This window comes from Macrobrachium nipponense, chromosome 24, assembly GCF_015104395.2.
Source record: "Macrobrachium nipponense isolate FS-2020 chromosome 24, ASM1510439v2, whole genome shotgun sequence".
Taxonomy (NCBI): Eukaryota; Metazoa; Arthropoda; class Malacostraca; order Decapoda; family Palaemonidae; genus Macrobrachium; species Macrobrachium nipponense.
In genome coordinates, this window is record NC_061091.1 from 81,005,168 (window position 1) to 81,032,079 (window position 26,912).

Sequence of the window (26,912 nt, forward strand, 5' to 3'; positions counted from 1 at the left end):
GACAGCAGTCTCTCAAATATATTATACTTACTTTCTATATTCTGGCGTTTTTTATGGGCTGCTTTTATGAGATGGAATTCTTTTTGTGACAGAACATTTTTACCAGTCATATATAAGACCACATGATTTCAATTCAAAGTACTAAAACGAAAAACAAAAAGCCACTGAAAAACGGTATAATATTCATTAAAATAATTATTAATAATAGGACAGGTCGCAGGTAAATACCATTTTTTCTTGTAAGGTGGAAACGTTGCATCGTGTCTTCGTGGAAAATGAAGTCTAATGAGGTCGACGGCTGAGTACGTGCTTGAGAGAGAGAGAGAGAGAGAGAGAGAGAGAGAGAGAGAGAGAGAGAGAGAGAGAGGTTATTATTAAAACACGTTCGGTATTAGTTACCTTAATGATATCACTGTCAGCCTGTATATTTATCTACTCTGTGTCGTAACTATTCTGCGATACCCACAGGTTATAGCAACTTCATAAACTTATTACTCACCTCATGATCGAACCCAGGTGTTCCCACTGATATGACAATGGCGCTACCAGCTGAACCACACCTGAAAGAGACCTGGGTTCGATCACGATGTGAGTCAGGAATTCACCTCTCTCTCTCTCTCTCTCTCTCTCTCTCTCTCTCTCTCTCTCTCTCTCTCAAATATATGTGTGTGTGTGTGTTCAGAAAAATTTTGTCTACAAAAAAGAATATAAACTAGAAGTCATAAACAGCAACAGTGTGGAAGAGTTTAAAAGAAAGCTAGACAAAATCATTAGGACACTGAATACACAGTAAAACCTGCTCCTACAAATAAGTGAGCACACGATGTCTCCTCTTAGGATGGACTAACAAGTCTTTGAGACATCCTAATCCTTGTAACTCCTCGTAACTCCCATTTCCAACTAATTACTCGCAGATTACACTGGAGATGAGACACCAAACCTCATTATGCAGCTCAAAAGAAAAGAGATTACAGAGAGAAAGACTCATATTCTGCTGAAATTCTGAGCCATCTGCGCATTCCAAAGCGAAACTCCTTCAAAAGCATTATTTAGGCTTCTTGAAATGGACTGTAAATGGAAAGATTTACTTCGAAACACAATTATTATTATTATTATTATTATTATTATTATTATTATTATTATTATTATTATTATTATTATTATTATTATTATTATTATTATTATTCAGAGATGAACCCTATTCAAATGGAACTAGCCTCACCACAGGGGACATTAACTAAATAATGAAGCTTCCAAAGAATATGAGATCAGTTAGTATAAAAATAAATAAATAAATAAATAAATAAAATAAATAAATAAATAAATAAATAAATAAATAAATAAATAAATAAATAAATAAAAATTAAGGCGCTCTAAAACAGGAATTCAGGACCTCTAGAGCTGAGGAATAAAGGACCTCTAAAACTGAGAAGTCCCACAGCGAAGCTAACAAACGTTGACACAGCCCTAGACACATTAAAGTAATCTCTCCCTAATCACAGCTCAGCGGATTACATTTACAAGATATATCAACGCCACACTACGGATATATTACGAGAGACAAACATTAATATATATCACCTCAGGGCAAATAACGCAAGGCTGCGCTCTATATTAAGAGTTATTGTTCTCTGGACTTTCTCCAAGGAAAAGGAAGGTAATAAAATAGGAAACGCTAGATAATTTCACCGTGATGAAATTGAAGGTGAAAGAATATATATCGTTGGACTGTGGGAGAGACTCCCTGAAGAAGTCCTGCACTTGCTACCCACAAGTCTCTTTTTGTCTTTTAATAATTCGATTACATTTGAATCTATTTATTTATTAATTTGTTACTTTATTTTTCTTTTTAAATAACTGCTCTTCCTTTATTTCCCAAAACCTTCTGTTACTTCTTTCAAATGATCACCATTTCATTCTTTGGAAGCTTGAATTTTAAGTCAGTGGACCCTTTGGTGGGTTTGTTCCATATGAATAAGGTTCTTCATCTTCTGAATAATAATGAATAATAATAATAATATAATAATAATAATAATAATAATAATAATAATAATAAATAATAATAATATAATAATAATAATAATATGCTTGAAGAAGACCTTCGTTTATACATATTTTATTGAAAATAATGGCTATTTTAGCCACGCTTATTTTGTATATCGAAGTTTCTCCATTCTTCTTATTACTGACTTTTATCCTGTACTCAAATTGACTGGTAAAACGCCAATTTGAGTACAGAATTAAAGTAAGTAATAAGAGGAACAGAGAAAATTCTATATACAAAATAAACGCGGCTGAAATAGCCATTATTTTCAGTAAAATAATAATAATAATAATGCACCTTAATTGCAGACCAACAATATTCTATAAACCATCATTAAAACTGCACAGAAAAATAAGCCCATAATTCAATTTTCATAAACCAAGCAGCATTTCAGAATATTATTCCTGAATATAATAGAAATAGGCCAGTGACTGCAAACAAACTAATTATTACTCTTCGTAAGTATCTTATCACCTTTGTACATCTGCTAAATAGACACATAATAGCCCACTGCTTGTCGGATTCAGTTAATGCACCCTCATACTTTTCGCCACGACGAATCATGGAAAATCAGGTGCTGTCAAACGCATCAAAGGCTCCTATCAGAGGCCTGGTTCGTAAGTAAAGGTATGAACTAAATAGGCAGGTTTGGAATAATATATAATAAATAATAATAATTATTAATATTATAATTATTAATTATTATTATTATTATTATTATTATTATTAATTATTATTCAATCATTATTCAGAAGATGACGAACCCTATTCATATGGAACAAGACCACCAAAGGGGCCATTGACTTGAAATTCGAGCTTCTAAAGAATGTCATGGTGTTCATTTGAAAGAAGTACCAGAAGGTAATGGGATATAAACGAAGAATAGATTGAGAGATAAATGTAATTAATAGATAAATAGGTGTCCAATACATGAAAGGCGCATATCAAAGGCCTGGTTCGTAATTACAGGCAGGATCTACTAAGTAGGAAGGTATGAAACAAAAAAATCCAGTGGAAAAAAAAAAAAGGTCAGCTGTTCATCAAAACGTTAAACGTTTCCATTATTAGTCCTTTGAGGCTTGGGAGGATCACTGGGCTTCCAGACCCCTTTTTTTCGAAATGGGCAGCCCATCCCCAAAACGGTCCTCGTTGCTTGTAAAAGGGTTAGGGGTTCGGGGCACTGTCGTGTGGGGGGTTAAGTACGCAGCACTGATTTATCTGAATGATCTTGGTCATTGTTCCAATTCCAATCCTTGCTACTGCAAGCCATCCAACTATTATTATTATTATTATTATTATTATTATTATTATTATTATTATTATTATTATTATTATTATTATTATTATTATTATTATTATTCAGAGATTTTTTCCTTGATGAAGAACCCTATTCATATGGAACAAGCCCACCAAAAGGGGCCACTGACTTGAAATTCAGGCTTCCAAAGAATATCATGGTGTTCATTTGAAAGAAGTAACAGAATGCTATAGAAAATACTGGAAGAAGAGATCACTTATAAGAAAATAAAAGAGATAGATTAACAAATCAATAAATAAACATATGAAAGTGTAAGAGAATTATTAAAATTCAAGGAGAATTGCTTTTGGATAGTAATACATTGCATCTTTGTTTGAACTTTTGTGGTTCCAGTTCTACTACACCCCATGGGAGACTGTTCCACAGTCCAGTGGTTTGAGGAATAAAGGACCTCTGGAACTGAGGATAGAGACCTCTGGAATGAGGATAAAGGACCTCTGGAACTGAGGAATAAAGGTTCTCCTGAAGCCGAGGGATGGACCTCTGAACGGGGAAATAAAGGAGCTCTGGAACTAGGACTCTGAAAGAACTCTGGAACTGAGAGGGTAAAGGACCTCTGGAACTGAGGAATAGAAAGGACCTCTGGAACTGAGGAATAAAGGACCTCTAGGAACCAGGATAAAGACCTCTGGACTGAGGAATAGGACCTCTGGAACTGAGATAGGGACCTCTGGAACTGAGGGACAGGACCTCGGTGGAATCTGAGGGATAAACGGACCTCTAAAGGAACTGAAGGGAATAAAGGACCTCTGGAACTGATGGAACAAAGGACCCTCTGGAACTGAGATAAAGGACCTCTGGACTGAGGATAAGGGTAACACACTGGAACTTGGGGAATAAAGACCTCTGGAATCTGAGAATAGGACTTCGGACTGGACATGGACCTCTGGAACTGATAAGGGACCTATTGGAACTGAGAAATAAGGACCTCTGGAACTGAGGATAGACCACTTGAACTGGGAATAAAGGACCTCTGGAACTGAGGAATTCGGACTGGAACTGAGGAATTCTGGCCTCAGGAAACTTTGAGGAATTTCGGTAAACCTCGGAACTGAGAATAAAAGGAACCTCAGGAATTGAGGAATAAAGGACCAATGGAACTGAAAAATAAAGGACCACTGGAACTGGGGACTAAAGAATCTCTGGAACTCAGGAATAATCGACTTCTGGAATTGATAGAGACAGAGAGACTCAATAAAAGTATGTTAGTGCTCTAGTTACACCATCAACATTTCCAGGAAACTCAATAAAACAGCTCAACGTCCTCCTACAGAAAAAGAAAATGCCCCCCCCCCCCCCCCCCCCACCGCCCCCCCCCCCCCGATAAACCGTAAGACCAAGCAGGCATCCTTCAGGAATGCCAAGAATTTGCTCTATGGGCGCCTCCAGGTGGGTCCAGGACTCTCATAATAACGAGAGACGACGCCAGGTCGATAGAGCGGACAGGGGAAGCACGGTCTAGGTATATATACCTAGACCGTGAGGGGAAGAGGGATTAATGTGGAGAGAAAGTTCGCTGATAACGGCGAAACGACGATTTTAATAACAGAACAGGGGAATGCTCGCAATTTGCCGATGGGAGATGGGAGACGCTGATGATGAAAATGATGATAATGAAAATAATAATAATGATGATGATGACGACATGGGGAGAGAGATGGAAACTGTGATGGAGTGTGAATTGGAAAGATTGAGTCAGAGGGAAAATTTGTATATTATATATAATAATTTCCCTGGAGTATTACATATATATACACATTACATGAACTTTTTCACATACACCGTACCATTCTTTTTATATTTTAACATACATCAAGCTACGAATGTCTTTTGATGCCCACTGTTATTCCGAAGCCGAGTGGAATTAAAAGGCATTTGTAGCTTAATATTTTTGAATATATAATATATACGTGTATTCATATACTTATATACATACATATACACACGCCTACAGCACTAATTTTACAAGAATGAGTAAGGCAAAATGTTTCACATTCATAATTCTTTTCTTCCCGGGAAGAAGCCCAAGTTCTCCTCCTGAGAGAGAGAGAGAGAGAGAGAGAGAGAGAGAGAGAGAGAGAGAGAGAGAGAGAGAGAGAGAGACTTTTCATCTCATGATGAAATTCTTCTCGCATTTCAAGACCTGCAACTTTTTAATTTCGTAACTTGGACGAGTGTTGCATCCTAACTTTGTTTATCTTTTCTCTCCAGGTTATTTTCAATCAAATATCCGACAGATTAATTTGCTTGTTTTCACTAATAATACATATTATGTGTCCATTACGAGAGAGAGAGAGAGAGAGAGAGAGAGAGAGAGAGAGAGAGAGAGAGAGAGAGAGTCCTCGTGTAATTATATTTTATAATTTTGGTTGCATGTAACTCCCCTCTAAGGACGCTAGTTGCACTAAAGAGAGAGAGAGAGAGAGAGAGAGAGAGAGAGAGAGAGAGGGGGGGGGGGTGTGGACGAGAGGAGAGAGAGAGAGAGACCCTAAAAACACTTTGTTTTCCTAGTATTCTCAGAGACGAGAGAGAGAGAGAGAGAGAGAGAGAGAGAGAGAGAGAGAGAGAGAGAGAGAGACCCTAAACACTTTGTTTCCTAGTATTCTCAAGAGAGAGAGAGAGAGAGAGAGAGAGAGAGAGAGAGAGAGAGAGAGAGAGAGAGAGAGAGAGAGATACATGGACTTAAAAAAACAATTACATGGTTAACCTTCAATAATAAGCATTTTACGTAAACATACACATTATATGCCCAATAAACGTGAATGTGATTTGCGTTGCTGAGAGAGAGAGAGAGAGAGAGAGAGAGAGAGAGAGAGAGAGAGAGAGAGAGAGAGAGAGAGAGTCGTAACAAACAATCAAAGTTAATGGAAAAAAAAAGAGATTATTTTCGACGAATATATATTTACAGAATATCATCTTTCTAGACTTTGAAACTTCATTTAAAATATCAAGATCGACCGAGTGGTTCCTTTCTAAAAATACTAAGTACACATCTTTCGTTAATCTGTATCTTATGCTTCTTTATTTTGCGTTTCTTTTGTTTATATGATGGAGCAGTAATTTGCTGGATACTGGTTTAGGAGAAAGGCTAGTGAACTGAAGTAAAAAACATCATTAGCAATGTGTATATATATATATATATATATATATATATATATATATATATATATATATATATATATATATATATGGTATTTATAGATCTATAGATGATAGATACATACATACATACATCAAATTCGTGATTTGTAAATAAACAAAAAAAAAAAAAAAAAAAACTATGATAACACACATTTCCATACCTCTATAAGAAATACTTTTTATATCCTCTTCTTTCAAACTAAAACCTTCCATCCAAACCAAAACAACAAATAATCGAACTCCATTACTTTTCCAATAATACCAAAATCTTCCCCTGTGGTTTATTCTTGAAGGGGATTTTTTTTTTTCTTTTTTATTTTGGTGGTGGGTTGGGGGGGGGGGGGGGGGGGAGGGGGGGGGGGGGGGGGGCGGGGGGGGGGGGTGGGGGGGGGGGGGGGGGGGGGGGGGGGGGGGGGGGGGGGGGGGGGGGGGGGGGGGGGGTGGGGGGGGGGGGGGGGGGGGGGGGGGGGGGGGGGGGGGGGGTGAGGGGGGGGGGGGGTGGGGTGGGGGGGGGGGATGGAGCCCATCAGCTCGCTCGATCACTGCTTTCCCCCCCGCCCCCGGAGCAATAGGATTTTTTTGTGGGAGGATTCGCGAACCCCCCCCAACCCGCCCCTCCCCCCGCCTCCCCCCGAAACCCCCCCGAAACCAACCAAGTCCCCCCGAAGAACACACACATCAGATTAGAAGTTTTCCCCTCCACGTGAGGAACTTAGGGATCCAGAAACAATGATCTTATCTTCTTTACGTTTTTAATGGTGTTAAGAAATGTCAGCACAGGATTATGTACGCATAGATTATTATATATGAACGTAAGTAAATGTATATATATAATATATACATATGTATGTATGGACGTGTAAATTAAAATTCCATTCAACACAAAGCAAAGACACCCTGTCTCTTTGCTCTGAAAAAAAGTAAACAAAAGATAAAATAAAAACCCGGAATCACTCCCATTCATACGAATTCCGCTTTTTCCGTATAAACACACACCGGCGTAATAGATTTTAATACGTTTTTTTGTTATTTCTCTATTGACGAAGTTGATTAAAATACGAAACTGAAAATACGCACAACGGAACCGAATTTTTACGCGTTCCCGAAAAGGTTAATTGGGAGACAGCGACAATGCTGGTGGTGGTAGCAGCAGCAGTAGTAGTACCTGGATGCCTGCCTTCCAGCTACTGGACAATGGAACTTCGAGATCGTTCGTATCCATGGAAAATAATCCCATTTGCAACAAATATAACCTCTTTTTTGTGTGTTTAATTCCGTCCAACATCGATCCTGTCGAATGAACCCAACCAAATGCTTTTGATGACCTTCTGTGGCAGATCAGAGACCAGGCTATGTATGTATGTGTGGAATAGGGATTGGAATACATAAAGCCATGCGCTGGGAACTACGAGGTCATTCAGTTCTGAAAATAACTGGAATAGAAACTGGAATATAAGACAGAGCAGACTAATATGTATGTGTGAAATGGGAATAGGAATATATCAAGCCATGCGCTGGGACCTAGGAGGTCATCCAGCGCTGAAAATAATTCGAATTGGAATATAAAGAATTTAAGTCCAAGGCCAAGCGCTAGAACCTACGAGGTCATCCAGCGCTGTAAGGCAAACTGACAGTAAAGTGGTTTGAAAGACGTAACAGGAGGAAAACCTCAAAGCAGTTGCACTATGAATCAATTGTTAAGAGAAGGAAAGTAAGATGGACGAAAGAGAACATGAATGGAGGTACAGTAAAAGGAATGCAAAGGGGTTGCAGCTATTGGCCTGAGGGACGCCGCAATGAACCTCAAATAATGACTAATATATTAATTTTTTTTTCAGTGGGAATTACGCCAAGAAGACGTCGACGGATCAGTGAGAGACGCTAAAATTCAACACCAGTGAAACATCTTCCCACACAAAATGTGGTCAGATAATTCCCACACACCACAGTTTTCCCCACACCGCTGGGTTCTCCCACGCTCCCGGCCTGGATCGACTCTGCTTAAACTCCAGGTAAGAGAGAGAGAGAGAGAGAGAGAGAGAGAGAGAGAGAGAGAGAGAGAGAGAGAGAGAGAGAGAGTATCCTCGTGGAAGTTTATATTTCATTTTTTTGGCTGTTTTTAATTATCCCTCTTAGGATGTGGGTTGCACAAGAGAGAGAGAGAGAGAGAGAGAGAGAGAGAGAGAGAGAGAGAGAGAGAGTCTATAATACTTGTGTCTCCTTGTACAACAATGAATCCAGAGAGAGAGAGAGAGAGAGACCCTAAACACTTTGTTTTCTAGTATCCTCATGAGTATTGCAACGCGTTGCTCTTAAGGAGAGAGAGAGAGAGAGAGAGAGAGAGAGAGAGAGAGAGAGAGAGAGAGAGAGAGAGAGAGAGAGGTCCATAACAGCGATTTTTTTCCTGACAATAAATTGAAAATAATAAATTCTTTCTTCGTCACTAATCGCATTTCACGTTTTCACTAATGGAAACCTATCTAGTAATACAGACAATGGCATAAGGATTCAATAGAGCATAGTATATTATACGATCACATATTTCTTCCATTTCCGCTGTAACAGCTGCCACTAATGCATCAGATGATTACACGATGACTTAATATATAAATCCTTAACATCAAGGTTGCTTATTTTCATAATGTTCTTCCCTGTTGCCTTCCTGGAATTGGTTGATGTGGATGGATAATGAGTTTATAATCCCGCAGGTGACGAATCGGGGAGTTTTGCTTTGTGCGTTGCCTTGTGGCAACTATAATTGACTCCCACATCAGTCGTGCATTTGACGTCTAGGTCAGTCCTTACGACGCTCCTGATTGGCTGTTGGTAGCCAATCACAGCGCTAGAAACTCTCAGTTTCTCGAAAGAATTACATAGGCAAAGATGTATGGTTCCTCTCTCCTAAGGTATACGTCTTTCAGGAGGGTGGAACATACATCCTACCCATGTGAAATCTCGAGAGAGACTGAGAGTCCTCCACCCTGTGTTTAGCTTATCACAGCCAATCATGGAGCGTCGTAGGGTACTGCCTAGCATCAAAGGACGGTTGATATGAAGTACTATAGAAACTATAAGGCTAACATATATATATGGCAGCCACTTGACAGATCTAACCCAGAGGCTCGAGGTAATACGACGAAACCGCCCCCCTTCTTTGTTTTCAATTGATCGAACATTGGAAAATAGTCTAACCTCGTTTATATATACTAAAGTTTTTACTTCACGTTTCTTTTCTGCATTTTATACGTTTTGTCTTAGCTACAAATATCCTTAATTATCCACCCCTTCACATTACCTCGGAATTACTATATTTTCATATATGTTTAACCGAAAAGGTAATTTTTTTAGTTGATAATATTTTTCCTCTCGTGGATTCGAACCAGCGCACACAGAGGAGCAATCAGGACTTCAGTGACGTCTTTGAAGTCATGATTATCTTATGTGTATATAATATATATATATATATATATATATATATAATATATATATATATATATATATATTATATATATATATATATATATCATATTATAGAGCGGGAGCAGACAGAGAAATAGAGATGCTACGCAAAAAATAATCCCAATACCCAAACCTCTTTCATCTCTCATTCACATTCAGCATCCGCACTTCACTATAAAGGAGAGTTGGTTCAGCAACAATCTTGTGTACGTTTAAGCCTCCCTGGAAAAATAGTCAGTTACCGATATTCCTTTTTATTTTTATTTTCCAATTCCGTTGGTGTTGGACAAAAACTATTCCCACTTTCGTTGTAAAGATGAGCAGCTGTTTCTTTTTGTCCCTAACAATCTTAGAATTATAATCTTAATTCTCCAAAACACTCATAAACCGAGAAAATTTTTTAAAGAAAACAAATCATTACGAAATGAACAAACTGAAATATGGTCCACCTTATATATCTACTTTTAATGATATAAAACAAGACAAAATAAACAAACTGTGTCGAAATGTTCCCAATTCCCGGAAGGATAAAAAGAATAAATCTAGTGTAGATAAATGAATTGGAATGGAATATACAATTCAAGCCAAGCAATGGGACCTAATTTACGAGGTCATTCGGGACTGAAATGGAAATTGAGGGTAAATAGATTTTAAGGGAATAAGAGGAGATAGATGGAAGAAAGGGAATATGAAAGAAGGGACAAACAAAGGAATGAAAGGGTCGTAGCTAGGGGCCTAAGGGATGCCGCCAAGAACCTTAAAGCAATGCTTGAGGTAATGTAATAATGAAATTCTCCCTCTACAATATCTTACCCAAAATATCTCATCTACGAAGATGGCGACTAACAACTAAAGGTTCCTGAGATAAATTAAACAAACTCTCTTGTCTGACCACGAATATGAACCCCAACGGAAATTCTGATAAAATTATGGGAGGAAATATTTAAAATTTATTGATCTAAATTACCTTCCGAATGAATTGAGCTGACGATGTGGGTAATTTACTTACAAAAGCTCACGAAATAAAAAAAAATCTAATAAAAGCTGTTTCGTGGTCTTGGCAGTTTTATATTAAACAGATTATGCACCACCAACTCTATTTCTCGCCTGACGGAATGAAGGCATATTCTACATGAGAGGAGAGAGAGAGAGAGAGAGAGAGAGAGAGAGAGAGAGAGAGAGAGAGAGAGATTGCGTCTTTAAACTTATCGGTGTTCTCCCCTTTGTGTCGCACGAAAGTGAATCGATAGATAGCACCTTGAGGTATTTCAGATGCAGACGGAGATGAGAGACTGGGAGTGGAAGGCTATGGGGGGAGTTACGGAGACAGGCAGTGATAATAATAATAATAATAATAATAATAATAATATAATAATAAAATAATAAATAATAATAAGAATACCCAGCCTCGCGTCGAGATTTCGCTTTATCTATGATTTTCGTTAAACAAGTTGCAAATTAATCTAGCTGTCAATTTTACTTCAGTAATATAGGAATGGAAGAGGTAACAATAATAATAATAATAATAATGTTCTAAAAGGGTTCACAATAATAAAATGTGTTTTAGAGTCCGTGTATAACTCATCTCAGTACATGGTCGTAACTAATTGTTCATTGGGACTGAAGATGAACCCAGGGAAGGGTTCGAAAGCTTTTTGTTAAAGTTTTAAAAATCAAATAAACACGGACTCTTGACATTTTTATTATGTGGACCCTTCAGAAACAGGGTTATATATATACTCGCGATAGAGAGTTTTTTCCCTATAATAATAAAACAAGAACAAAACAACAACAACAACAACAAAAATCAATAATAATAATAAAAAATAATAATAATAATAATAATAATTAATAATAATAATAATAATAATAATAATAATAATAAATAATAATAATAATAATAATAAATGGAGGAGGACTCTCTTTCAAACAAGTTTTATTGAAAAGATATTGCTGCATCAGCTGCATTCAAACTTGTAAATAGTCTTCTCTATTTTTCTAACATAGCTTTCTCTCTTCTTTTACTACAACTGGCGAGTATTGCGCGATATTACTCATCAGGAGGAGTCAATTTCGGGGATATTGCTTAAATTTATTATTTGTCACAGTAAATTGAACAAACGTTGGCCACTAGATCGACTTATATTTTTATTTTGTACATTTACTCGTGACAAATAAATAAATTTAAGCAATATCCCGAATTGACTCCTCCTGAATGAGTAATATCGGCGCAAATACTCGCCAGTTGTAGTAGCAGAGAGAAAAGCTATTTGTTAGAAAAATAGAGAAGACTATTTTACAAGTGGAATGCAGCTGATGCAGCAATATCTTTCATATAATAATAAATAATAATAATAATAATAATAATAATAATAATAATAATAAAATAATAATAATAATAATATAATAATAATAATAATATAATAACAAATAATGTGGCGCCGTGGAGGATGGGTTAGGTCGTCTATAGACTTAAGTCAAGTTGAAGCACTTGGGCTGGTCCAGTCGTTGGATGGGTGACCGCTCTCCTCGGCATTGATTCCTTGGGAAAGGTCTTTACCATAATTTCTCATCTACTCAGCTGTAAATGAGTACTATCCCTGATGGGGTAGGGTCCAGCTATGGGTTAAATAGCAAACTCAGCAAATGATGGAAAGAAATGAAGGAATAAACGACACGACGTAAATGGAACCTCTGGCAACAGAGGGAGCTTCGTCCGCAAAACCAGGCCATTCAACCCAATTGAAGGGGAAGACGTCAGGTACTTGGAGGTCATCATCCAGCAACTGATCCCACCACAACAACAGTAATCAACAGCCTGAGATTGGAGCTACAGAAGCAAAAAGAAGAAATGGACAAAGGAAAGGTATGGAGATGCTACATCGGAAGCAACCCGACGGAGAGAGGATATAGAAGAGATTGGTCAACATTCTGGAATGAGAGGAACAACACCCCCCAACAGAGCAGAGGCCGGCAGACCAAGTAAGGAACATAAAGAAAAAACAACTGCTCTCCCCAACAGAAAGAGAAGAACTGGAAAGGAAATGTCACACGACAACGAATTACACGAAGCCGAACTGAGAGACATGCCACAGAAGACGACAGGGAGGATGAGGTATCAACAACGACACACGAAGAAACACCGACGAAGTAACAGAGACGACGGAATGGGTGAAAAAGATTAGACAATGGATGGAGCCAGATACAGAGAGAACAAAGATCCCTTCCATGAAAGCCTACAAAAAAACACCAAGAAATTAAGGAAGAAAACAAGTAGGTCAATGAAAATAATGGGCACAATAAACACCCACCAGTATCACAGAAACAAATAACTTGACATATGCAGGAAGCAAGATTAGTAGCAAAAACTGATGGGGGGATTCGAACACCAACACCACCCCAGCACAACCAAAACCCAAACAGAAAACCAAACAGCAACCGCCATTGGAAAAGGCGCCTGGAAAAAGCAATCATGGGGATGAGATCTGACTTGAGTAACTGAAAAGAGATGGCAGAAAAAAGGCTAAGAAGCAAGAAAACAAGGGAGGAACTCAACGAGAAAATACAAAGTACAGAGAGGGGACTAAACAACACAATGAAGATGTAAAACAGAGCTTAGGCCAAAGCACATAAGATCCCAACGGTACATTGAACAGGAATAAGGGATACCAACAGAAAAACAAACTATTCGACGGCCAACAGAAAAAGACTATACAACCCAACTCAAGAGGGGAAGACAACCACCAGAAATTCCTGAAAGCCGAATCAAGTAAGAGACTGGGAAAAACTATGGAGCAATCCGGTAGGAACAACACAACAAACATGCCCCACAAACATGGGACAACTCCAGGAAGTCAAAGGAGAAGAAATAGGAGAAATAAAACACAAAGACACCAGAGATCCACGACAGACCACACAGTCGACACCAAACTAAAGAAATGCAAACTTGGGAAAGGCCCCCCCCAGGTCCCGCCCGATGAAAGTCCATGGATAAAACGGGCTCAAAAAAACTTCAAGGCCCAAGGACTTTCCATGCGTTGATGGTTGCGATACTGTAAGTCCTGCAGCCGCCTAGACCCTCCTTAGTGGCGCGGTTACGTCGATGGCGTTTCGCTATGCTGCGGGACGTTCACGGCTAACTTGATTAATGATTTTGGCTGCGGGAGTATTCTCGTTCGGGGGGCGTCCCGTCTTTCCGTGGAGTTGTCGTCTCGGTGGGTGTCATGTTGGTGGGCAGGTCCTTCTCATACTCGTAGGGAGGAGAAATTCTTCCTGCGTCGTATTTAGTGTAGTCTTTTACTTGCTGGATGAAGAAGGGGCGCCTCCAGCAGGCTAACCGATGGGCATCAGGCCTTTCCCGATGATCTTCGTGTTTTTGGATGATCCCAAGAAATCCCGGGAGTGGCCTCTTGATTTTTGGTGCGGCGCCTACGTTTGGTATAACTACTATGCGCCTGTCGAAGAGACTCGTGGCCACGCCCAAGCGGGGGCTATCAAAAAAAAAAAATCCCACGCACAGCCCCCAAACATCAAGAGGCCATCTCCCGGGATCGTGATATCATCCAAAACACGAAGATCATCGGGAAGGAAAGGCCCCTGATGCCCGTCGTTACGCCTGCTGGAGGCGCTTTTATCATCCAGCAAGTAAGACCTACACTAAATACGACGCAGGAAGAATTCTCCTCCCTACGAGTATGAGAAAGACCTGCCACCAACAATGACACCACCGAGCACGACAACTCCACGGAAGACGACGCCCCCGAACGAGATATTTCCCGCAGCCAATCATAATCAAAGTTAGCCGTGACGTCCCGCAGCATAGCGAAACGCCCATCGACGTACCGCGCCGCTAAGGAGGTCTAGGCGGCTGCAGGACTTCAGTATCGCAACCATCAACGCATGGAAATGGTTTTGAGAACCCGGTTCAAGCCAGCCATGAAAACGAAGACCTACCGCCACAGCCATAGTAGATCAGCATGGGGCAGAACCCCCTGCTGTCAACTCCAATATAACAGGAGGACGGACCGCTTCAAGATCAGTCCACCATCAGCTTCCCAGCCGAGGATGTCTGGGACAGCTCCAGACGAAAGCTCGCTTGCTTCAAGAAGAGAGAGAGAGAGAGAGAGAGAGAGAGAGAGAGAGACATATATATATATTTTATATATATATATATATATATATATATATATATATATATATATATATATATATATAGATATCGTTAATGACTTTGATAAAAACTATGTATCATAGTTTATCTGTAAAATTCAAATATATCACCAATTTTGGCTCTGTATTTGATCAGACTCCATAGGCGCTCTACTAGCCTGTCTAAGTAGCACGGAAAAAGCGTATTCGGAAATAGAGAAGAATCTCTACAAGTGTAATGGTGCTGAAGTAGCCATTACTTTTAATAAAATAATAACATAATAATAAATAATAATAATATAATAATATCTGGGGACATCAGGATGGGAGTCTGAATAGAAAAATGCGCCTTAGTCAACATACAAAAAGGCCAAACGTAACAAGAACTGAAGGGATAAAGCTACCAGATGGGAGCAACATCAAACACATAGATGAGCAAGGATACCAAATATCTTGGGAATAATGGAAAGAAGGGATATAAAACACCAGAGATGAAGGGACACGATCAGGAAAGAAAATATATGCAGAGACTCAAGGCGATACTCAAGTCAAAACTCAACGCCGGAAATATGCTGAAAGCCATAACACAATGGGCAGTGCCAGTAATCAGATACAGCGCAGGAATAGTGAATGGACGAGGCAGAACTCCGCAGTATAGATCAGAAAACAAGGCAAACATATGACAATACACAAAGCACTACACCCACCCCGAACAAATACAGACAGACTATATATAACACGAAAGGAAAGGAGGGAGAGGACTACTAAGTATAGAGGACTGCGTCAACATCGAGAACAGAGCACTGGGGCAATATCTGAAAACCAGTGAAGACGAGTGGCTAAAGAGTGCATGGGGAAGAAGGACTAATAAGTAGACGACCGACCAGAAATATACGAGACAGGGAGAAATGGCAGACAGAACAGAGGACTGCACACAAAAACCAATGCACGGACAATACATGAGACAGACTAAAGGAACTATGCCAGTGATGACACATGGCAAATGGGCTACAGAGGAAAGTCAATACGAAAAATGAAACCATAAGCCACATAGCAAGCGAATGTCCGGCACTTGCACAGAACAGTACAAAAAAGAGGCTAATTCAGGTGGGCAAAACCCCTCCACTGGAGTCTGTTGCAAGAACATCAGCTACCTTGCAGTAATAATGGTACGAGCACCAACCTGAGGGAGTGATAGAAACAAATCAGCAAAGATCCTCTGGGACTATGGTATCAGAACGATAGGTGATCGTGCAAATAGACCAGACTTGACGTTGATTAACAAAGTCTAGAGAAAGTATCACTCATTGATGTCGCAATACCATGGACACCAGAGTTGAAGAGAAAGAGAGGGAAAAAAAAATGGATAATATCAAGATCTGAAAAGAGAATAAGAAGGATATGGGATATGCAAGTGGAAAATCGTACCCATAATCATAGGAGCACTAGGCACGATCCCAAGATCCCTGAAAAGGAATCGAGAAAAAAACTAGAGGCTTAAGTAGCTCCAGGATCATGCAAAAGAGTGTGATCTAGAAACTGCACACATAGTAAGAAAAGTGATGGATTCCCAAGGAGGCAGGATGCAACCCCGGAACCCCACACTATAATACCACCCTAGTCGCAATTGGAGGGGACTGTGATAGAGCAAAAAAAAAAAAAAAAATATAACTAATAATGAAATATACCCCCTGTGGGGTTGTTCCGCATGAATAGGGTTCATCTTCTGAATAAAGAATAATAATAATAATTAATAAAATAAATAATAATAATAATAATAATAATAATAATAAATAATAATAAATAATAATATAAGAATAATAACATATCATTTTACCATAACAGAGACCATTATGTGAAAGGTATGGCCGGGGCTGGGTCAAGGTTAATTCATTTCAGAGCTACTGGAAATTGTGAACGTATTCCAAAGGTTGCATGACATGCCATTACTTGAATTGTCTGTGTGTTGCAAAGACTTTTTTTGACCTCTTCCATCATAGGTTTGATGCGTTGCAACAAAGAAAAATTCTTTTTACAGTGATTTTGCCTATTGTGCAACTATTTCGTGTAGTGCATGTATACGTTTCAGTTATAACGTGAAAATCAGGGATTTCGCGAAATCCCCAGTGATTTGTGAAATGAGCAACTTGCTAAGGAACATATTATCATCCCGGAGGGCTAGGATTCAACATGTCGAAACAGTGCTTCATCTACATTGGGAAGTTCAAATTCCTGTAACATATACATATGACTTGATATCAGATACGTCATTCCAGGTTTGAGCGAACCCATGGCCTCATTAACGAAGTAGAATAGAATATACCGTAGGATTTAGGCCAAAAGACAATAAGTTCCGTGACCTATGATGAGGTTTGCAAGGTGTAACAGGAGGAAAACCTCAAAGCAATTGCACTATGAATCAATTGTAAAGGGAGAGAATTGAGGAAAGTTAAGATGGAATATGAAAGAAGGGGATTTTGCAAAGACCTTGTAATGAAACCTACAGTGTACCGCATGAGGTGCACTGGAGGCTTGTTTGTTTTGTTTGTATGGTGTTTTTACGTTGCTTGGAACCAGTGGTTATTCAGCAACGGGACCAAGGTTTCACGTGACTTCCGAACCACGTCGAGAGTGAACAAAAATTCTATCACCAGAAAATACACATCTCTCACTCCTCAATGGAATGGCCGAGAATCGAACCCGCGACCACCGAGGTGGGACGCTAATACCATACCAACCACGCCGCTGAGGCGTTGCACTGGAGGCGTTACGCCATTTATTGGAAATTCAAAAAACTGAAAATACTCAAAAACAACTCATGCCGCTCTGTGTATGAGGGAGGGGGGGGGGGGGGGGGAGGTGATTTTATTTATTGAAACTGAAAACCTAAAAAGGTTATGAGACATAAACGTCGGTCTTTGTATGAATGAAGAATTTATTGGAAATTCTAAAGCTTGAAATTTACTCAGACGTCTAATAAAAAAAAAAAATTCTCGAAAGAACCCGCGAAATAAGTTCATCTTGTTAACGAAGTTCGGTATCTTCTTAAAAAAACTTCAAGGGGCGGGGTGTGCGGGGGGCGGGGGGAGGGGGGTGGGGGGGGGAGGGTTAAACTGTCGAGACTTGTCGATGGATGAAAAAAAGGGAGATAATAAGATAATACCAAGTAAAAAAGTACTCAAACAAATCATCGAGTTTCTGCACACCGGTCTAATCAAGTCCACCAGATATAACCTCGGTATAATACTATGTCAGCCGCGACCCATGAAACTGTATCCACTCGGCCTGTCCTATATCGTTCCCGGAAGCACGATCATGGCTAACTTTAACCTTAAATGAAATAAAAAAACTACCGATTCTATAAGGCTGTAATTTGGTACGTTTTTGATGATTGGAGGGTGGATGGGTTTAATATAACCAATTTGCAGCCCTTTAGCTTCAGCAGTTTTTAAGGTCTGAGGGCGGGAGAGAAAAAAAGTGCGGACGGACAGACAAAGCCGACGCGATAGTTTACTTTAACAGAAGACTAAAAAAAAAAAAAAAAAAAAAAAAAAATATGGCTCATATATTGCGAGCGCGAATTTAGAAATAATTAACTTTCGACGAATTAAAAGTTTCCAATTCATTTCATTTGGGGCTTAACTCGTTCACTTGCTGTGAATTCAATGTGGGTCCAGAAGTTCTTTTGGGCAAGTTGATCTGAAGTTTTGTGAGAGAGAGAGAGAGAGAGAGGAGAAGAAGAAGAAGAAGAATAGACTGAGAGAGAGAGAGAGAGAGAGAGAGAGAGAGAGAGGAGAGGAAGGGAGAGACAGAGAGGAGAAGGAGAGAGAAGAGAGAGAGATACGAAGAATAAGAAAAAAGAAAGGAGAAAGAAGGAAAGGGAAGGGAAGAAGACGGAGAGAGAGAGAGAAGAGAGACGAGAGAGAGAGAGAGGAGAAGAGAGGACGGGGAGGGAGAGAGAGAGGAGAGAGAGAGGAGAGAGAGAGGAGAGAGAGAGAGAATAAGAAGAGAAAAAAGAAAAGAAGAGAAAGAAGAAGGAGGAAGAAGACGGAGGAGAGAGAGAGAGAGAGAGAGAGAGAGAGAAGCAGAAGAAGAAGAGAGAGAGAGAGAAGGAAAAGAAGAAGATGAAGAGGAAAAATACAAGAGAGAGAGAGAGAGAGAGAGAGAGAGAGAGAGAGAGAGAAGAGAAGAGGAGGACGAGAGAGAGAGAGAGAGAGAGAGAGAGAGAGAGAGAAAAGAACGAAGAGAAAAAGAGAGAGAGAGAGAAGAAGGAGAAGAGAGAGAGAGAGCGCATCCCGAAACCCAATCAATCGTTATGCCCCAGACCCGATCTCGACAATGAATCTGCATAAGAACTCCGCTAATGGATTTTTTTTTTTTTTCTTAACGGTTCATCGGCTCGAATTCCACCCCCCCCCCCCCCCCCCCCCCTCCCCCCCCCCCCCCCCCCCCCCCCCCCCCCCCCCCCCCCAAACCCTCCACGGAACCCCCGCCCCAACCTTTTCATAATAATCGACATTCGACGAACCTCTTAAAAGGGATATTTTCCACTTCAAAGTCTCCAGTGCGCTCGAAGTGACACTCGATACGATAGTTTATTGGCAATCTAGCAGCGAGAGTGGACGAAATAATGGAGAATTATTATTATTATTATTATTGATTTATTATTATTATCTATTGAAAATATATATATAATCAGTATTAAACATAATGCAAAATTAGCATACACGTCGCTAGTACAATTCACCAACACACGGGCACATTAGTCCACTAACCTTAAGTACTACAATACTTTTCAAAACACCCTTATAAAAATCTCCTCTTCAAGATGACAGATTCTGGACTAATATAAAAAAAATATCTCTCCTTTCCTCCATCAGACTTAACAGAATGGAACGATGGTGAAATAAGTAATATATTGGAAGATAAAAGCATTTCTTATAACGGGGTTTCGTCAGCTGCAAGCGACCAATTTCTACCGCTCGGAATCGGGTGGGTGGATAAGCACTCGGAATCTATAAAGATAACACTTTTGACAAGATTATTAAATACCAAGGATCTATAAAGATGACGATACCGATGTAAAGGAAAGCAGAGAAAACTTTCATGAGAATGAAATAATTGATGAATCGTGAAATGGAGACGAAAATTTAGACTAAAAGCGATTCGTGTGGTCTCCTCCAACACTTCTTGAGCCAAACGGCCAATAAATTAACTTTCATTTGTCACCCTTTTCTTTCGACAAATAAACCGAAAAGCAAAAGTAATAACCACTTCATAACATATAGATATCGTTTAGCTGGAACGAATGTGGCAAGCGCCTTTGCTTGATGTCTAAAGCAATGTGACTTAGGTTTGCTACGCTTGGTGGCATTGGCCTAGTGATTTCACATTATTTAAAAAATAATTTGACTACGAAAGAGTATCCAATGAATACCTTGATCCAGCGGATATAAATATAATCTTTTATAACAAAAAATACGTCGAAATACGTCCGAAAGGGATTTACGCTTGCTGGCATCGGCCTAGTACTACTCAGCGCGTTTCGTATCATAACTTAACCCTAAGTATATATCTATCTCCCGTGATAACGAATATTCGTCAAAATACGTCAGATCTATAGTGTGATAACGAATATTCGCCGGAATACGTCAAAATACGTCAGAAATGAGTGCAAAGGTAGAGCATGATATGCGTCTAGGTCTATAGTCAGTGTTCCAGATGTTTTGAATACGAGTTTTCATTAAATATTTTGACCCTACGTATCTATAATCCTCTGATGAAAAAAAAAAAAAAGTCGAAATACATCTCAAAATACGTCAAAAAGGCCTTCCAGCGTAAAGCATGAGACGTATAATCGGCTTTTCCATCAAAAGCACCTCTAAGCTCCTGTACAGAGGACGTATCATCACGCTACATACGCATCTGTAGCATTTGATGACCAAAATACGTCCAAATACGTTAAAATCTACGCCAAAAAGGACTTAAAACGTAAAACATGCTACGGATAATCCGTTTTCCCGCCTATAGACTAACCCCCCTCCCAACGACCCATGCGTCCATACAGAGGAGGTATCCCAGGTAAATGCAGGTTCTGCGAACGTATGCATACTTATACATGGCATTTCCTCTTACAGATTTAAAATGGCGTGTACATAGTATAGACATGTCAACTGCAAACAAGAGATGTCGTCTGAAAACCGGAAATAAACCCGAAGTTAAAGTTAAACCTGGAAGCAATAAACCTGAAGTTAAAGTTATTTCAACCTGGAAGCAATAAACCCGAAAATAAACAGTTAAACCTGGAAGCAATAAACCCGAAGTTAAACCCAAAAACCTGGAAGAAAATAAACCCGTAATTAAACAGTTAAACCTGGAAGCATTAAACCCGAAGATTAATACATAAACCTGGAAGCAATAAACCCGAAGTTGAACAGTCAAACCGGAGAGCAATAAATCCAAACTTAAACAGCTAAACCTGGAAGCAATAAACCTGAAGTTAACCAGTTATTTAAACCTGAAATAAATTAATCAACAATTAAAACCAGCAATTTAAACCTGAAGTAAATTAATTAAAAGTTAAAACAGCGATTTAAACCTGAAATAAAACAAAGATAAGTTAAAATTACAACTGAGAACCTGAAATAAATGAAATAATATATATCGAGCAGAAGTTAAACGGTATTTATGGGATATAGTAATACTAGGCCAATATGACCATACAAGACGTCGGTACGTGAAAACGCAAAGGATATAAGCCCACCTTTGTCCTAATTCGTTCTTGCTTTTTCGTCAACGAAGTTTCTTCCTAATCACTTCTTCCCTTTTTAAAGTGGCTTCGTTTTTGAAGTAGATAAGTAAATAAATTCTTGATTTTAACGTCAGACATCTTTTCCCCGTCACTTTGTGCACTACGAACCGAAGTCTCTCTCTCTCTCTCTTTCTTTCTCTCTGGAACTGTGGAGGGAAACAAAAAGTGAATAAGTATATTTGAACAGTATATTTCGTAAGTACAGTCGGTTATTTACTTATATAAATCTCCAAATCTGCTCCACAAGAAAAAGACAGGATGATATATTCACGTAACAAATATGGATCATAAGTATATTAAAAAAAAAATCACAATATTCATTTAAAAAACTTAGTAAAACAATACCTTCACAACCATTACTGTTTCTTGTTATCATTCAATGATAATCAATATCTGTCCTCTTGGTATTTATACGCGTATACTCATTCTAAAAATTAGGGCGAGACGCAATAGCCTTCGGAGATAAAAATAACACATTTTCCCTCATTCGCTTCCAAGAGGCAACTGACACGATGACGACACCAAAGGTGCCAAAGGCTATCAGGCAAGATAGCCAACGTTTGCGGTTGCACACTGGCTATTTTATATCTAACATGTGATTTATACATCATTTTCTGATACATATAAGTATATATATATACATATATTTATATATATCATTATCATCATTATCACCATCATCATCATCATCATCATCAAAATATTACGATTAGCTAACGCCAAACGTTATTTGCGTAGGGTTGGCAATCCTGGTTCATGGCGGGAATTCGAAGTTCCATCCTATTATAGATGTGATTGCTCTCTCTCTCTCTCTCTCTCTCTCTCTCTCACTCATCCCATTGTAAACATAAACCAGCGAATATTTAAAATAATAATAATAATAATAATAATAATAATAATAATAATAATAATAATAATAATAATAATAATAATATCCTATGTCTGCTATTACCAGAATCCTTCTATAGGACACTTTCTTATCATTCCCAGGTTAGGATGCGTCCTGGCCAACGGCCTGAGGGACGGAGGTAGGCTCAAGTTCGCCCCCCACAGCGCCGCCTTCAAGGACACCTCACCAGCGGCGTCCTCCACCCAAGTGTCGGCTGAGGCCGCTATATTCGTTGCAGTGAGTTTTCCAGTTTTTATTTTATTTGAACCTTCGTCAGGATATCCCTTTGGGACGGTAGGTCTCATCTGGTGGTCCGTGGGCCATTAGTTGGTGTTCAGCTTGTGGGCCATGGACCACTAGTTTTTCCAGCTGGTGGTCCATGAACAGCTAGTTTTTCCAGATGGTGGCCCATGGACCAATAATGATCCATAACTCAATCAATTGTTGCAATTTGTTTACTAACCTACATTAAAATATCATTTAGATCAATAGTTCTCAACTGGTGGCTCACGGACCACTAGTGGTCCATTACTGTGAGTGTTTTATGAATCCTGCATCAAATTATCCTGTAGAATAATATATCACAACTGGTGGTCCACGGACTACTAGTGGTTCATTTTAACCCTGCATCAAATTATCCTGTAGAATAATATATCTCATCTGGTGGTCTGCGGACCACTAGTAGTTCATTTTAACCCTGCATCAAATTATCCTGTAGAGCAATAATTCTCAACTGGTGGTGGTTCACGGACCACTAATGGTCCATTGCTGTGAGTGCTTTATGAACCCTGTTTCAAATTATCCTGTAGAACAATGGTTCATAACGTGTGGTCCATGGGCCACTAGTGGTCCATGGTCACTACACCTGGGAATAAACTGCAGATTTGGTCATATCCCATGAGCTGAAATATTCCACAACATCTTCCATGTATTTCCAAGCAATTCCAGAGACCTTTGGATAAACCGCGACTTAATACAACTGTACCTTCTTAATACTTCACAGGTGATCGTCGTCTTCTACGCAGCCATCATCGTCATCCTCCTCGGGACGAACATGCGACGCCCTTCCTCCTCCTCGTCCCGCCACCGCCGATCTCGACGCTCCAGATCCAGGTCAAGGTCCCGACCAGGCCACCAGGTGGTCCTGGACCCCAAGGACGGGTCGGTGTCGACTCAGCAGACGCCCAAAAAGAAGAGAGACCTTTCTGTACCGACAGTTCCAGGAGCTCACAACGTGTAGTAGGTCTACCTGGCCCATTCCAGGACTCAGAGGCGAGGGGGTCGGTTCCAGTAGTGTGCCGACAGTTTTCGGTGCTCACAACGTTAGTAGGTCTGTCTGCCCTATTCCAGGTCTCGTGTGGGTCGGTTCCAGTGGTCTTGGTGGAGGCCGACTGGAATCACGCGTGCGCTGCCCTTCCAGACCTTCCAGACCTTCCAAACCTTCCAGAACTGAACATATCTTGCGATGGACTCCTAAGACGCCATTTTCCTCATAAAACAATAAAAAAATTACTAACTGATATATCTACACATATTCTTTGTACTTGTATGTATATATCCAGGTATATTGTAAATGGATGTACAATAGATATTTTTCTTACTCTAAAAGCATTTCCCGTTTTAAAAATATAGCAAAAAAAAAAAAAAGAAAAAAAAAGCTTCAGATATTGCAATGAATATCCAGTACGTGGCTTTACAGCGTCAAAGCCACTGTTATCTCTGTCCCAACACGAAAATTATATCCTTGCAGGCCACATACACACATAAATACACAAATTACATGATATGAAAATATAACAATACATATTTTTCTAATTACATGATTATCTGATGCCTCGACGTTTCAATTCTTCGAAGAGACTTCGCTGGAAAGTCTCATGTGAAATTCACGGTGACACAATTAATTAAAGTACATTTTCTCCTTCTGAAACGCCCTCGAGCTTTCCAAGAACTGTTCGGGACACAAACTATACTCAGATACACGAGTAAACAGGTATACACCTATACATAATTATCTAATTACATGACGCTCTGATGCCTCGACGTCTCAATTCTTCTAGAAAACCCCACTGGACACTGGCAAGTTTCGTGTGAAATTCACTAAAGTACACCACTTCCTGCTCCTTAAACCCTCTGGTGCGTTCCAATAACTCGACAGGACGCAACCTGACATTAAGAATAGATGTATGTGTTTCTATATCACCAATCTCAGTGTGGGGGGGTGTCCGTGGCATATCTCTAGCAGTAGGAATCATTATTTGGCGAGTGTATGTATACTAGTTGTGTGGAAAGTGCGGTGTTTTTTTAGCCTATTAAGAAATACGAGATCACCTCCTTGTTTAACTTTGCAACTTGCTGCCATCCAGGATGAGAAACTAAAGTCACCAGGTTCATGGTAAGGTGCTAAATCCTTTGTGGATGGGGAAACTAGCGTGTTGTTCTTGTAGTCGATCCGTCAACCTACCTAATAACACTTTCATTTTAACTCCAAAATAAACCTCGCGTAGCCAATATACAAAGTGAATCTAAAAGTGGAACGTATCTGTCAATTTTATTTTACATTCACTGGCTACTTCATATTCACGCACGATAACTGTGAATCTAAACAAATCCTATTAAAAATGTAGTATCAGTTGGGAATAATTCTAACGCTAAATTTTCCCTTCTAATAATCGACTCATGGATCATATGACATAAAAGTGTTGTAGGAAATGACATAAACCATTGACCAGTCGTGAGGTGGTTCAGTAGGTTTGCTTGTTGTAAGCAGTTGCAGTGTTCGTCCAAGAAAAATGGGTCCACTTCTGAATGAAATTCGACCCAAACGAGAAAAACAACCCTTTGGCGTATAGCATTTCTATAAACCTAAAAGAAACTATTTTCTATGTGGAAACAGAGCATTTCGAAAACTTAGAATGTTTTTATCTTAATACTGAAACATGACGTGTCTGCGAAGAAATCTACCCAAATCTACGAGCTGGAAAAGAAATCTGGTCTTGAGTCGTGTCAGACCTTCCACTGTGTCGACGAGAAAGTGTTCCAAATTGAGGATTATGTGTTAGTCACTTTTATTACTCTCCACGTAGACGACGATAGATATTAGGGTGTTTTCTAACTGGCGAAGAAGGAGAAGACGAAGAAGGAGAAGACGAAGAAGGATAAGGAGGAGAAGAAGAGGGAGTTCTGTTCTCAAGATATCTCTATCATGCCATAATGTTTATGTCTATATAGGACTACTTTGTCAATAAAATGTAAAGTAAATATTTGTTTTCAATCGAAGGTCCTTGGTTTCTTGGGTTTCTTGTGAATCTATACTGAGAGAGAGAGAGAGAGAGAGAGAGAGAGAGAGAGAGAGAGAGAGAGAGAGAGAGAGAGAGAGAATGTTACTACATATGCGATGCTCTAATGGAATTTTTAGTGCCTCTATAAAAAAAAAAAATCATTATCCCATCTTATTGGTGAACCTAAAACAAAAGATGTCTTTTCCATATATATATATATATATATATATATATATATATATATATATATATATATATATATATATATATATATATATATATATATATATATAGTAAGGTTGTCCAATTGCTAATACGTCTAACTGGACTGCATACCTTCATATTAAAAGAAATTAAGTCTATTTGTCCCTACAAGACTGAGATTTCGGGTATGAATGTGGAATAGAATAGAATATAAAATTCAGGCCAAATGCCAAGCGCTGGGACCTACCAGGTCATTCAGCGCTGAAAGGGAAAATTGAGATTGAAAAAAGTTCTTAAAAAAAGAGAATATGCACGGAGGTACAGCAAAAGGAATGAAAGAGGTTGCAGCTAGGGGCCGAAGAGACGCTGCAAATAATTAAGTAATGCCTACAGTGAACCGCACGAGGTGCACTGAGGGCGCTACCTCCCTACGGGGTGTAAGAAGGATGTTGGATGGATTATAAGGTGGGGTGAGAAATGGGTGTGGGATGGAGGTATGGGCGTTGGTGGGGGTGGGAGTAGCAGGGGTGGTTGATGACTTGGCAACAGCAGATTACATATTCAAGCATCAATTACCCTTCCATATAAAACATAGTCACTGAATAATATTTATACGA

The 26,912-nt window shown here is 39.3% G+C and overlaps 1 pseudogene; it reads left to right on the forward strand.

Annotated features, from left to right (window-relative positions):
- Positions 1 to 8,325: 8,325 nt before the first annotated feature.
- On the forward strand, positions 8,326 to 26,071 carry LOC135205846 (uncharacterized; annotated as a pseudogene).
- The last annotated feature ends 841 nt before the right edge of the window (positions 26,072 to 26,912 follow it).